The 13,079-nt window shown below is 31.9% G+C and overlaps 1 pseudogene; it reads left to right on the top strand.

Annotated features, from left to right (window-relative positions):
• The first annotated feature begins 3,411 nt into the window (after positions 1-3,411).
• Positions 3,412-12,070, top strand: LOC148585032 (glycerol kinase pseudogene; annotated as a pseudogene).
• The last annotated feature ends 1,009 nt before the right edge of the window (positions 12,071-13,079 follow it).

Raw genomic sequence — 13,079 nt, 5'->3', positions numbered from 1 at the left:
ACAGCATCCAATCAAAAGCTAACACATTAGCAAAAACTAAAAAAAAAAATGCACAGAGTCAAGAAGAAACGCAATACATTGAATTTTTTCTTTCTTCCTCTCTCTTCTTTACCGGATCTTCGATCTTCTCTCTTTCTCTGGTTCACCGAAAATTTCTTTCCTCCTCTTTCTCTCCCACTTTCTCTTCTTCTCTTTCTCTCCCACCATTCACCAACCACATCTCACGGCAAGCAATAGCAACATCCACGGTAGCGGTAGGCAGCATCCGTAAAGTGTTAACATTCCTCTCTAGGTTTTAGTTTTGAATCCAAAAACGAATTTTGAGACATTAGAAACGAGTTTTGAAGCTAGGTTTTGCAGAAAAGTGGCCGACGGTGTGGGTCACGCCACACCTATGTTGTGGGTCTGGCCAAACCCACGAAGTGGGTTTGGCCAGCTGCACGGCTCACCGGCCACCCAGCCCATCCGGCGACCAATTTTTTTAGATACCTTCTTCTTTGTTGGTCTTTTCTCACTTTGATCTGGTACTTTTGTTCTCATTTTAATGTTATTGCATTTTTCTTAAATGGATGAAGTGTCGCATGCTGATTGGAGGCTGTAAAAGGCATAGTTTGCAGAATTTCCAAACCGTAGTGGCTCTGGGGCTCTCATAGTCTATCAATACATACTTGCACATAAAATCTCTAAATAAATTAAGTCAGAAACTCTTACAAACAGTTTACCCATGGGTAAAATGCTTCTCAGAAAGGAATAGTGCATAAATATTCAACAAATTAAAGGCTGAGTAATTTTACGATAAACATATATAATTCATAATAATAAGTAATTTCATAATATATATATATATATATATATATATATATATATATATATATATATATATTAAGTAAAAAGTATCAGGGAAAAAGTATTGGGTAAAAAACAAATGGGTACAAAGCACCATGGCTATGTAAGCAAATATATGCTTTTAACGATTACGGTCCTGATTCCTTTGTTCCCTCTTTCTCAATGAAATCACTTGTTTGATTTCGCCAAGTATCAAAATCAAAAGTTTTACAAACAGCCGCTACGGTGAGAAATGAGAGGATTTTGTAGAATTCCATTGCATCTCCCAATTGCCCATAAACCACTTTTAAAAAAAAATTCTCTTTTTAAAATATGAAAACTCGTCGTTGAATTGTAAGATTTATTTCATTAGTTATATTTTTTTAGTATTTTTAATTAATTGTTTTTTACCTATTGTTTTATCTTGCCACCTATGAACCAACCTTTGCCACGATCGTAACAAACACTTGACTTATATATATATATATATATATATATATATATATATGAAATACACGTTACTCTGTTTTGGTGTGCTAACCAAAACAATTCTTACAATCTTGAAAGTCCCTCAAAACCTTTTTGGGATTGTATTTAGTATTAGTTCAGCTTGACTTAGAGCATGTTTGAGATTGTGTTTGAGAAATAGAGTTTTTAAATCAAAAATCACTTTTTGGCAAATGATTTATTTTTAAGCTTTTGCCAAAAATGCGTTTTTGCCATTTTTAGACTTTTTGGATCCTTAAAAACACTTTCAATCTTTTTTACCAAACGGATACTTTTTTCTTCAAACGGACTTTTTGAGTATTACACGCACTTTTAATTAGGTCCTTCAAACATACACCTAAACAAGCCCTCAGATGATCTAAAGTCATTCTAGGCCTACAATGTTTGAAGTAAAATGAATCGGGTAAAAAACAAAATGGCTACAGTACTATCAACTTATAAGAGTAGTCGAGTACAAAGCGTGATGGCTCTGTAAGAGCATTCACAATGGAGAAGCAGGAGCTAAATAATACTTTTATCTAAAATGGCTAATCATATTTGTAAAAAAACCCTACATTGGATTAGCAAAAAAAAAAATGCAAAATGAATATTTGATTGGATTAGCCAAATAAAACGCTACATGTATCAGCACTTTTCAATGGAGCTATTTTATTTTTTATTTTTTTTTCTCACATATTTTCTTTTTTTCCTAAAACTTTTCACACTTTTCAAGGGATCATTATGAGAATATTCTTTCACAAATATTTCATAAATATGATTGACATTACTATGAGAATATGGTGTTCACACTTAATGTTGGCAAATACGACATTTGAAAAATATAACTGTTAAAAATATAATTATTATAAAATACAACCGTTTTAAAAATATTATAGTTACAAAACTGATTATTTGAAAAATAATAATCGTTGAAAAATTATTGTGCTAAACAAATTACGATTGAAAAACTAAAGAGTAAAATACAAATTTTAGAAAAAAAATAATAATAAGAATCTTAATCTACAATAATATTAACAAACACCAACAATGGTAGAAAGACACCCGAAATTGCTATAATTCATTGTAGAAAGAAGTAATTGAGACTTAGCTCTATAAGCAATCCTTTTTGCTTAGCTTATGGTACTAATGAAGCCAAAATGTCAGCCCATTGTCATCAATAGTTAATTGGAATTATAAAAAATAAAATAAAATAAAATAAAAGGTGAAATTGTGTTAATTATGGCTTTTCCAGACAATTTTTCCCCATAATCTTGAAAGCAATTAATAACACTATTTTTTTATTCTGTATGTCAATTACGAACAACAACTGTTAAATTCATCGTTATCCTTAAAAAAAAAAAAAAAAAAAAAAAAAAAGGTTCTCATTCACGGACATAGGAGTTTTAAGTATATACAAATGCACTCAATATATAGCAACATTCATGGTCATAGGAATATCCTGTTCTTATAATGAAAGAAGTAGAATTTGAGCCGGCTATAAACATGTATGAGTGTTAATCATATTAGCATATATTATTTTTGGGTTTGAGAAGAAGAGAAGTCACAAAAGGCCTTCCTTCATATGAGTGTTACCTTCAAGACTATTATGACAAAACAAAGTCTCAATTAAAAAAAAAAAAAAAATGATTAGATTTGAATAATTTTTTTTTTTTTTTTTAAAAAAAAGAGGTACTTCTTAATTAAAAATATAAAAACTGCTTAGAAAATACTTGAATATGGGAGAACGCGTGATAGATTTAGAAAAATGAAAAACTGAGACTTTGAAAGTTGGAATTTAGTGTTAGGAATTCCACGTGGACATGGACTGATTAGATTAGACATACAATTTTTCCGCAAATTAAGTCATTGGCCAACATGTTCAACACCCCTTAATTTCCACTCTGACATGGATTGGCAACCTCAATTTCCACGTTACAGTGATGTGCCTTCATTTTGGTAGTTAAATTACCTACAAAATCATAAGATAAATAAAAAGAAATTGAGAATAATATTATGGATATTATTATGTTACCACTCCAGCGTATAGGACAAGCATCTCCAGACCTTGTTTTCTATATATTTGTCACCTTATATGGAAAAATGACTACTACTCGTCTTGAGCGAAGTCAAGGTAAATTGTCCATTTCGGTGACCGAGGGTTAAATAACAGTTAAAGTCTGTTTAGGATTGCGTTTGAAAAATAGAACTTTTAAGTAAAAAAAAAAACTTTTAGACAAAAACTTCATTTTTTAAACTTTTGCCAAAAGTACGTTTTTGTCATTTTTAGGCTTTGTGGACCCTTAATAGTGCTTTTAATTTTTTTTACCAAACGAGTATTTTTTTTTTTCAAACTGACTTTTCGAGTATTAAAAGTACTTTTAAGTCCCTCAAACGCAATCCCAAATATGCCCTTAGAACATTTTAATTGGCCAGGCTATTTATTTTATGTAAGAAAGTGGTTTAATTAGCGGATTGAGTACTAAGAGGGCACAAGATCAACTCAACATAAATAGTCTATCAATACATACTTGCACATAAATCTCTAAATAAATTAAGTCACAAACTCTTACAAACAGTTTACCCACCGGTAAAATTCTTCTCGGAAAGGAATAGTGCATAAATATACAACAAAGTATGAGTAATTTTACAATAAACATATATAATTTATAATAATATTTTACAAACATATATACATTTATCTGAAATATATGAATTAAGTAAAAAGTTCGGATAAAAAACAAATGGGTACACTGTAGATTTGTGCGAGTAAAAAGCACGACGGCTATGTAAGCAAATACATGTTTTTAATGGTTACGGTCCTGATTCCTTTGTTTCCTCATTCTCAATGAAATCAATCGTTTGATTGCGCCAAGTATCAAAATCAATAGTTTTATAAACAGCTGCTGCGGTGAGAACTGTGAGAATTTGGCAGAATTCCATTGCATCTCCCAATTGTCGATATACCACTTTTTTTTTTTTTTCCTTTTAGCAAATAGTGTTTTTTTCAATTTCCCATCTACTGTCACATACCAAATAGTATTTTTTGCTCTCAATTTCATAGTTTCACACAATCTCTAATCACAAGGTTACATTACTGCAAATAGTTTTTCTTTTCTTTTTTTTTTAAAAAAAATTTTGAGATATGTAGTCACATTTTATATGGATTTATTTTTAAATTTACTATCAATTAATAGACTTGTCTATATAAAATTTTATATTTAAATTGCAAATATTTCAAAATATGAAACTCGTCGTTGAATTGAAAGATTTATTTCGTTAGTTATATTTTTTAGTATTTTTAATTAATTTTTGTTTAACTATTGTTTTATCTTGCCACCTATGAACCAACCTTAATTTGCCACTGATCGTAATAAACACTTGACTTATATATATATATATATATATATATATATATATATATAAAATACACATTACTCTGTTTTTTTTTTTTTGAAAGGCACGTTACTCTGTTTTGGTGTGCTAACCAATTACCAAAACAATTCTTACAATCTTGAAAGTCCCTCAAAAACTTTTTGGGACTGTGTTGGGTATCAGTTCAGCTTGCCTCATTGCATATTTGGAATTGTGTTTGAGAAATATAATTTTTAAGTCAAAAATTACTTTCTAACAAAAGCTTAAAATTAAACTTTTATTAAAAATGCGTTTTGGCCATTTTTAGACTTTTCTAACCCTTAAAAGCACTTTCAATCTCTTTTACCAAATTAGTACTTTTTTCTTCAAATAGACTTTTTGAGTATTAAACGCGTCCTCAAACACACACCCAAATAGGCTCTTAGAGGATCTAAAGCCATTCCAAGCCTACAGTGTATGAAGTAAAATGAATCCGGTAAAAAAAAAATGGCTGCACTGTCAAGATTTAAAAATAAAATTAAACAAAAGTTGAAGCATATAACTGACGAAATAAATAAATAATTGAATAAAAATTAATTATTTGGGAAAACATATAAACAATTCAACCATTGCAGGGAGGAACATCTGCCCTATTTTTTTAATTTTTTTTTTCGCTTATGCAAGTGATCTTTTCAATGGTAGCAAAACAAATGGTTTTACAAACTGTTCATCTGATCATTAGTAGATCAAAATAAGAGACAATTCACAAAAGTTTAGAAGCAGATTATAATTTAGAAGCCAAACACGAACACAGAAGAAAGCAATGCGGAAATGACAAGTTTCAAAAATACAACATTAGATTACTACAAGATAACTTAATTAATCAAGGGGATAAATGTAAAATTGGTCTTTGTGATTGGCCTAAATTACAATTCACTCTCTGTGGTATAAAAAGTAATTTATAGATTCCTGTAATTAGTCTAAATTACAAATTACTCCATGCGATATAAAAAATAATTTATAGGTCATTAGAGTAGACCAAAATAACAGTTTACTCCCTTAACTCAATTTTCCATTAAATAACTTAACAAAATCCATTACTTTAGCACGTCACATCCAAAAAAAACGCGACACTTATTATTATTAATTTATGACTTTCAAAACTGACAATTATAATTTTTCACATTATTTTAGGACGCCAACTTATATATACTACACATCAGCCCTCACTCCATGTCAAATTCTCTTAAATGTGACCATCAAATTCTCGCAAAATACTTCCAAATCATGGCGAGGAAGATGAAAATAAGGGAGGGTTACACATTGAGTATAATTTTGAGGGTAGAAGAGATTAGATTAATTTGCTGTAGCAGTATGACGTTGTGTGAGGGTTGATGTGTAATCTTAGCCGGTGTCCTAAAATGATTTGGAAAATCCTAGTTGTCATTTTTTAATGTCAGAAATTAATAATAACACATGCCGCATTTTTATTGGGTATGACATGACAAAGTAACAAATTCTGTTAAGTTGCTTAATATAAATTGATTTCAGGGAGCAAATAGTTATTTCGGCCTACTCTGAGAACTTTTAAATTATTTTTTATACCATAGAGAGTGAGTTGTAATTTACTCTAACTACATCGACCTATAGTCCCTAAAGGATAGTTCAATTAGCTGTGAACCATGTCTCATGAAGCGTAGGTTACTAGTTCGAATCTCCCTCATTATTCCCTTGTGTGGATATGTCAAAAAAAAAAAAAAAAGCTACATAGAATACCTATATATTATTTTTTATACAACTAGAAATGATTTGTAATTTAGGCCAACCACATAGACCAATTTTACATTTATTCCTTAATTAAGGCTCTAATGCAATCCTAGCTACATTTGAATGCAGTCGTGTGTTATTTTGATCCTCATTCCATTTCCTTTCCTATTTCTGTTTACTTGTACATTGCACTTTTAGTTTTTTTTTTTTTTTTTTGGTGAGATTTTATAGCATGCAAGAGAGGCTTTTAGGGGGTGCTTTTTTATTTTTTTATCAATGTTAATTCTAGCTTCCTTTATTTTTTTTATTTTATTTCTGTTTACTGGACTTTCGGAGTTCAATGCATGGAATTTCATGGACCGATTAAATTAGACATGCACTTTTTTCCCAAAGTCATTGAAAATATATAATTAATGCATTAAAACATCAATATTCAATACCCCTCAATTTCAACGTTACCGATGTGCTTCCATCAAGACCTTTTTTAAATGTTACCAAAGAAATCGAGGTAAACTGTCCCTTCATGACGGTACCCACAGAGCGCTAAAATTTAAATAACAGTTTCAATACACAACAACCATAATTTTTTTTTTTTTTTTTTTTTCTAATGTTTCTTTATCAACTTAGAATATGTTTGAAATTGTATCTGTTAAACAGAGTTTTTAAGTCACAAAACGTTTTTTTTGACAAAAACTTCAATTTTAAGTTTTTACCAAAATTGCATTTTGACAATTTTTTAGGCTTTTTAAACCCTTAAAAGTGCTTTCAATTTTTTTTATCAAATGCGTACGTTTTTCTTCAAGTGGACTTTTTGGGTGTTAAATACACTATTAAGCCCATCAAACGCACATATTAATAGATCCTTAGTACTATGGTCCAACTCTAATTACTTGTAGGATCTAACAAACAAATAGGAGTCTGCTTCCTCTTTCTGTAACATGCTTCCATATTTTTTGTTTGTAATTATTTTCATGGTTGATTACACGTGCAAAAGATGTAATTATTGGGTGCATAAATTTTACTCCTAACATGCGGTAATAATTGTATTCATCCGAAATGGTGTTGTAATGATTTTGATGTTAGGTTTATTTGAAGTAATAAGTGTGGCACTTTCTTGTAATTATGGGCTTTTAGGTTTGCCAGAGTAAAGGTGATCACATCACATTCTTCCATACCAAGCTTCAAAACCATTTTTTTTTAAGATTAATTGGAGACTAATCACTCGTGCAAAGACAAATATGGAAAAAAAAAAAAAAAAATGCTATAGATGTGATTAGTGTAGATAAAGCAGAAATTTTTGTATTACAGAAAATAAATGAAACATTGTTTGGCTACAATTCAAAACACACTTTTCTTACAATATGTAGCTGAGAATGCTTTGATTCCTACTCTCAAAAGCATTTTAGTACTTGTAATATGTTTTATGCAATTACAAAATATCTAGAAAATAATAAGATAGAAAGGATAAATAAAAATAAATTGATAAATAATCTCATGGATATCATGTTAGCAAGGAAGCATCTTTGAGACATTTTTTTCCAAATCTTTGTCACCTTACATGGAAAAATGACCTCTACTGCTCCCCAGTGAATAAGAAAGAAAAGGCATGTGAGTTATTGAAAACACTACAAATTATAATTTTAAAAAGTTGAAGGATGGGAAAAGGATCCGGGGAAAATATATAGCATATCTCATTGTTAAATTATACCATTTTTTTCCTTGTAAAAAATAAAAGGTGTATATGTTTAACTCATGTATGCATTAATTGGTAACCGTTAAAGAGATTATTATCTTATTATTCATAATTTTAAACAAGGAAAAAAAAAAAAAAAAATCATGTCAACTAAGCAATTTGGGCTTTGCAGGGACTAAATCAACATAATCCATCAAGTAGTGTTGTGCAAACCCAATTTGATCTGGGCCGCATTGTCAAACCTATAGCTTATTCGGGCCAACTGAAAGATGAGAATTTATGTTGGTAGTACAAGTGCGCAAAAAACAAGCTTCATTCGGCTATTCATTTTAAACTAAGAAATGGTTTAATTAGCAGATTGAGAAGTAGGAAGGCACAAGATCAACCCAACATAAATAGTCTACTAATACACTCTTGCATATAAGTCTCTAAATAAATCAAGTCACAAACTCTTACAAACAAGTTACCCACCGATATCCATGCTTCTCAGAAAGGAACAGTGCATAAATATTCAACAAAGTAAAAGTAATTTTACAATAAACATATATAAACTTGAGGCAGAGAGCAACATGCATCCATAATGTATGAATTAAGTATTGAGTAAAAAACAAATGGGTACACTATATACTTGTGAGTGTAAAAAGCGTGATGACTATGTAAGCAAATACATGTTTTTAACAGTACAGTCTTGTTCTTAAGGGGTGGTTCAATTGGTGGGGACCATGCCTAATTAATCGGAGATCATTAGTTCAAATCTCCCTCTTGTATGGACATGTAAAAAAAAAAAAAAACAGTTACAGTCTTGGTCTCAAGAATTTCATGGTATATATATACGCAATGCAATTAATAGTGAAATGTCAAAGCCCATAGTAGTCGTAGATAGTAATATTTTATAAAGAAGAGTAAATAAACATGGTGTCGATTTAGTAGCATCACATTCATTACAGAGAGACATAATTGGAGGTAAAAAAGGATATTGAGAGAGAGATCAATTAGTACTTTATTCATAAATTTGGAGTTAAAAAAGCCACATATTACAACTCTTATCTTAATAACTATAATAAGCTTGCAAGTCATGCCATCTATGAACAGATTGCCAAAGAATGGGACAAATATCCCAGCCTAATTTGTTAGGACTCTCACATATCCTAAACCGGTCACTGAACGACTAATATACAATATAAGAGTAAATGTTCTTTTTCTGGATGAATTCGTGTACCTTATTTGGGTTTTTCCGGTTTTAATTTTACAGAAAATTGGAGAAGGACTCATTTTGTGGAGGTATGTGGTCTGCCCATAAGCACCTATTTCAGTGCAGTGAAGCTGCTCTGGTTGATGGAAAATGTGGATGCTGTTAAGGAGGGTGTGAAAGCTGGGGATTCTCTTTTTGGAACGATAGACACTTGGTTAATCTGGAACTTAACAGGTGGCATAAATGGAGGAATTCATGCTACGGATGTTTCGAATGCGTCAAGAGCAATGCTCGTGAATCTCAAAAAACTTGATTGGGATAAACCCACTTTAAAAATCCAGCTGAAATTCTGCCCAAAATTGTCAGTAATTCTGAGCTTATTGGACAAATTTCCAAAGGTGACCAACATGTAGCAATGTTGGGGCACTCTTGCCGGAAAGGTGAAGCTAAAAGCACTTATGGAACTGGTGCTTTCATACTTGTCAACACAGGTGAAGAGATAACCCAGTCAAAGCATGGGCTCCTATCCACTTTAGCATTCAAGCTTGGCGCCAAAACACAAACAAATTATGCTCTGGAGGGATCGATTGCTATTGCTGGAGCTGCAGTTCAGTGGCTCAGAGACAGTCTTGGGATAATTAGTAGTGCGAGTGAGATTGAGGAATTGACATTAAAGGTTGAATCCTGCGGTGGGGTTTACTTTGTGCCTGTTTTTAATGGATTGTTCGCTCCTTGGTGGCGTGATGATGCTCGTGGAGTTTGTATTGGGACCACAAGGTTTACAAGCAAGGCTCACATTGCTCGAGCTGTGCTCGAGAGCATGTGTTTCCAAGTCAAAGATGTGTTGGATTCCATGCACAAAGATGCAGGGGTGGGGGGTGAGGTTAAGAATGAGAAGGGGGAATTCTTGCTTAGGGTAGATGGTGGTGCTACAGTTAACAGTCTTTTGATGCAGATTCAGGTTTGGGCTTTCTGTGTTTCTTTTGTCATATTTTTTTCTTTTTAGTTTAGAGTTCAACATTACCAATAGATCATTTTTCCCTATTTTTCTATCAACACCCTTTTTATAAAGAAAAATGCTAGGTGTACCCAATTTTTTACCAAAATGTTGGTTACTGAATGATGTCTCACCATCACATTTGAATTTGGACCATTTATGCTGCATGCTTTTCTCAAATTGTGGAAATCATTTGCAACCTTTCTGCTTGCAACATGAAGCTAGTTTGAGTTGCTTTGAGTCGTCGACTGAATCTAATTTTCCTGCTGCTTATGGATTCCATATGAATAAGCGAATGAAGCGACTTCAAAAGGCTTTGGTTTTTAGAGAGAAATTTATTTTTTTCAATCTTTATGTGTAAAAGGGTTTTGGTTTCTCAAAGTCTTGAACCTACACGGGTGGAATTAGAATTTTAGGTGGGAGAAGGAGAAAAGACATTTTAGTGGAATAAAAAATAATAATTTTGGTGGGCATCTAATAAAAATAGGTAACTTTTCTAAATTTTAAAATTTTGAGAGGGCAATAGTGCCTACCTAGTTCGGCCCGTGAACCCACGGCCTCACTATTCATCCTATTTTTATATTGGAGAAGGATTACATTTTGAATTAGAGTTGATTGGCTTCTTTTTTTCATAAATTTTGGTAAATAATCAGGGGCAGCTATTCTATGTTATATATGTTTGCTTAATCATTTCCTTCAAGTTTTTAGCTACTTCTTTACGTTCACTTATATGATAATATGTGAAAGGAGTGGTCTTTCGGGTTTTTTTTTTCCTCAACCAATTTTTAAGAAATTATCATTTTCTTGTTAAAGTTTCACCAAGGCATTCAGTTTTGATATTTTCATATTGCAATGTTCATTTGAATAAATATTGATTTCTTAGATATGGTTAGTGATCTTATATTATTATCCCGTGTAATCTAATTTTTCTTCAAACTGAGAGCTCATTTTTGTGGTCCAATAATTGTAAATTTTGTTTATTAGAGCATTCCCAATGGAAGAGCCAAATGTTACTTTTATCTAGAATAGCTCTTCAAATGCTCAAAAAACCTCCCACATTGGATGAGCCAAAATTATATGTAAAATAGATATTTGATTAGAAGAGCTAAAAAAAAAGTTAAATGTAGCAGCACTTTTTAAGGGAGCCATTTTATTTTTTAGTGTTTCTCTCTCCTGCTTTATCTTTTTCCCAAATCTTTTCCCACCTATTTTTTAGAAATATAGCTAATTGGATGTGTAGACACTTAAAAATGGCTTAGCTAAACTAGATAAAAGTGAGTTTTGAAGAGTCATTTTACATAAAAATATGGCTCTTCCATTGGGAATGCTCTTAATGTTTTGTAGGCAGACTTGTTGGGAAGCCCGGTCGAGAGACCAGCTGACATAGAAACAACCGCTCTTGGAGCAGCCTATGCTGCTGGATTATCAGTTGGTTTTGGACAGAAGATGAGATATTTGCTTCTGAAGAAAAGTTGAAAACTGCAACCATTTTCCGTTCAACATTAAATGAAGAGTTAAGGAAGAAGCAGGTGGAATCTTGGTGCAAAGCTGTTTCCAAAACTTTTGACTTGGCTGATCTTTCTCTTTGATATACTCGTGTCAATCCTTTTCCATTATCCCCTGTTTTATTTTCCCATGTCCTTTTGTCTTGAGTTATGGAATGTTTAATGTTGGGTACATTTATGTGAATTATGGAGACCAGAATGTATTGACGTGAATAAAATTATAATAATGCTGATTTATACTGTAAAACACCAAATTATCAATGCATCCATATTATAATTAATTTGATTAATGTCATCAAAGTGTGGGTTTATCTTCTCAATATGAAAATACTCAACCATTTTCTTTTAAAATCACTGGGAGTTTCCCATTCTTATCTTTCACGGTCTTGCTAGCTTTCGGATTCCCCATGACATCCTAGAGGAGGAACAAGTCATGAGCTAACTCTAATTTGATTGCCAGCACACACACCTCATTGCCAGTGCCCCACTCCTCATTCTTCCTCTCTCAGACTAAAAAACGTCTGCCTTCCTCCTTCTGTTCTCTAAGAACCGGAGATGATTTTTTTATCTCCTCTTCAATCTGAAAATAAACATGCTATTTTAAGCATTGGAGAGTATTTGGCCTCGGCTAAGGGGCTTCTAACGCTTCCTTTGTTTTCCAAGCACACTATTCTCACACCGGAGACGTCTAAGAAGATGATTGTTGAGGTAGCTTGTTTTGATCCCAAAAATACTCCAACAAAACATCAATTTTCAGAATGAAAAGACTAGGCAGAAATTATTAATGCATCTAAAACACCAAATTATCAATGCATCCATTTATCTGTACCGAAGTCTATCACTGTCTTGGAAGTTAAGTCACAAGTTGGAGTATCAAATTTGGGTTCGAGTACCAATTTTGTTTCTTCTAATGCAAAGGATTAGACAAATCGATGCTTTTTGCACAACTGCAAGTTATAATTCCAAATATAATAAATGGTTTTGCGATTAGAAATGTATCCACAAATCACATGTGTTGAAAAACAAGTTTATTCATACTATTAATAGTATTTTTAGCTATAAGAACAACATCCATCATCAAATGACAAGAATTACAATACAGAAGAAAGCAAGTGCAAGTGAACACCTTGTCTTATATTAAACCACAATAACCATTATTCATAATCAAATGTACCACTATGATCACTACCACCAAAGATGTCCTTGGAATCTCAATATATCTAAGATTCTAAACAGTTTGACAATCTTTTTAAGGTATTAAAA

The sequence above is a fragment of the Corylus avellana genome, chromosome 6, assembly GCF_965113065.1.
Source record: "Corylus avellana chromosome 6, dhCorAvel1.hap1.2, whole genome shotgun sequence".
In the NCBI taxonomy this organism is placed as follows: Eukaryota; Viridiplantae; Streptophyta; class Magnoliopsida; order Fagales; family Betulaceae; genus Corylus; species Corylus avellana.
This window is presented reverse-complemented; position numbering and strand designations above follow the sequence as displayed.